Raw genomic sequence first — 3,131 nt, forward strand, 5'->3', positions numbered from 1 at the left:
CGCTTTGCTGTATGTAGTCTTTTGTTATCAATCAGTGAACAGCTGTCATGTGTCATATGTGTGGACTGTAACCTCTCTGAGGGAGCTGATGCACTAACCATTTGTGTTTATTCTTTAGCTTTGTTTGTTTAAAGGAAAAAAAAGCTTCTGTTTAGCACTTCTGTGTTCATATGGGGTTCATTCCACTGTCCAAACGTATGCAGGTGGGTACACTGGCAACACTATAGTGGTGTATGTGGGTAAGATGTGTTTGTGTCTTTCTGTGAGGTGTGTGTGTGTGTGTGAGAGAGAGAGAGAGAGAGAGAGAGAGAGAGAGAGTGCGCACATGGTGCTTTGGAGTCCCATTCAGGTTGAATTTTTTCACCTTGCTCCCAATGGTCCCACTGTGAATTTACCAGTTAAAACTTGAATGAGTTCAATGTAAAAACAGACTTTTCAAAAAAACTAAATCTGTTCAAACCAGCATAATAGGAACAAGTCAAAAAATCTCTCTAAAAAACACTAATCACAAAAATGACAAGAAAAAAAATCTAATCACAAAACAAAAACAGAATAACAATGAGTAAAAGGCACAAATGAGGTGGAACTACAGCAGGGGAAAGTATTAACTGTTACTGACACCTACTTCATATCTTTCCAAATGATGCATTATACAATGTTAATATTGACCACAAGGGGATGCAAGTGTAACAGACTTAAAAATGTTCAGCATTACAGCTGTTTGCTTCTATGTATGAATCTGAACTTTTTCACAAAGCAATTAATAAGTGATAAGGAATATAAACCACACAACAGAGCTGAGCAGTTGATGGTTAAAAGTCTTGATCAAGACTCTATCTGAAGTCTGCTAACATAGAACTACAACTGTCTTTAAGATGACCAGAAATGCTATATAGAGTTTGTATATACATTTCAGTTATTTATTTTGCTTCATCTTTCTGAGATGTTGAATGATCTTTATTTAATTACCCTTGAGTAATATGTCCACATGAGCTGGGCACATATTTTTGTTATTGTAATAATGAAGTCCTACATAACGGTCATACATTCATCATAGTGTCTTTCTTTGTTTCTTTGTTGTTGTTTTTTAAACTAATTTATTGGAGTTTAGCTTTTTCATATAGGTTTATCAGAGTCATACACGGAACTAAAGTTACCCATCAGTACAATCAATGCAATCATTCGAATCTATTCTATTTGAAAACTCAGCTTCCTCTCTCTATTTGTCCCATGTTCCCTATACCACCCGAGGCCAAGATCAAAGAAAGCTTCAGTGGTGCACTGAGATAAGCATCAACAAAATGCCACTTTGAACACAGCGACACTGATAATGGGCAAAAGCATCTAGAAAAAAATAATAAAATCAAAATTCGATTAGCAAAGGATAAGACTGAACTGAGGGGAGTAACACAAGAAAAGAGGCTTTGCAAATTTTCATCAAAGATAAAGGGCAAATCTCAGATGAAAGAAACAAAGCAGTGCCCTTTAAGGCACAACTGGATGATGGGAAGACTCCAACTATAAATTAGAGGTTGTTTGAGAGAGAGAGAGAGAGAGAGAGAGAGAGAGAGAGAGAGAGAGAGAGAGAGAGAGAGAGAGAGAGAGAGAGAGTGTGTGTGTGTGTGTGTGTGTGTGTGTGTGTGTGTGTGTGTGTGTGTGTGTGTGTGTGTGTTTATATATAGAAGTATTAAAGTCTCTGTAACTGACTTTTATAACTAACTGAGGGATAAACACCATTACCTGGGCCATTTACAGTATTTCCTTAGATATTTAGTGTATTAAAAGATGTCTTAATGAAGCAATCTATTATTATTATTATTATTATTATTATTATTATTATTATTATTATTATTATTATTATTATTATTAAATTAACATGTTTATTATATATACTTGAATGTGTTATTATGGTAGTAATCTTCAGCATCTCCCAGATTAATGGCAGCCCCTTCACTGTGGTGTGTGTTCAGGAGATTTGCTGTACAGTTTTTCTATACTAATTAAAGCATTGTTACTTTACATGAGTGGTACAATATGCTGTAACTGACATGTTGTCATCTGTTATAAATGACACATGGTGCCTGCATAAAGGAAGAAAATCATGGATATTGTCCAAAAATGTGTTCTTAGCTCCTGAGGTGCTAAATCAGTATATTGTTTACACAATTTTGGCACTGGTTAGGACCCTTACAACATACTACACTAAACATTGGGACACAGACTTGATTCACCGAAAATCATTAAACACTTCAAAGTCATTAAACTAAAATAACAAATAATTCAGCACATTGAATAAAGTTAAAAATCACTAACACAACTAATCATTCGAGAGCTACAACAATGAGAATAAGCCTCATACATTTGTAGAAGTTGGCTGATAGATCGTTTATTTTAAGCTGAGAGGTTTTAGAAAATCTGATGTTTTCAGTAAGTGAACAAAGTGATCATTGATGCTCTGGGTTTTGCGATGCATTGTGGGATTATTTTTAGGGAGTGAAGTGTACTGAAAGGATTTTGGCAATTGAGAGACACAGCCCCTAAAATGGCCGACTCCCTGATCGCTGCCCTGACTAGTGAAATGGAAAGCTGACTGACAACCAATGCAAGGTAAAATTTTATGTTTTGCTCGTAAACAAAAACCTTGAAAAAAAAATCTATTTATCAAATGCTGATCTTTATTTTATTAACAATAAAAAAATCTAAATAATTCATGTACTTCTGTTATATATTTCTGTAAAATTTCCTACACAAAATGCAAGCAAAACATCTTTCTGTCATTGAATCATTGTGACTCAGCCCCTCTTCCAGACTAACTGTAGGCGTGATAGAACCACTGCTGCCCAGATGTTTACAGTGGTTTACCATTCACAGCAAAGCTGTAACACTGATGAACAGTGCTTTCTGTGTGTTGCAATGATTCAAAATTCTAGAATAAGTAAGTAAATTAAACATTATACATTCAAAAGCAGTCTGTTGTCAGACACTGGTGCTGATGAAGGTCATCATAAAACACATTGAACACATACTGAGCATAGCTGTGGGCTGGTCTTCTCTTACAAATTATACCACATTGAACAGAATGTTTAGAAACACAGATACTGATACACTTGTACCAGCACTATACACACTAC

Source organism: Tachysurus fulvidraco, chromosome 6 (genome assembly GCF_022655615.1).
Source record: "Tachysurus fulvidraco isolate hzauxx_2018 chromosome 6, HZAU_PFXX_2.0, whole genome shotgun sequence".
Classification (NCBI taxonomy): domain Eukaryota; kingdom Metazoa; phylum Chordata; class Actinopteri; order Siluriformes; family Bagridae; genus Tachysurus; species Tachysurus fulvidraco.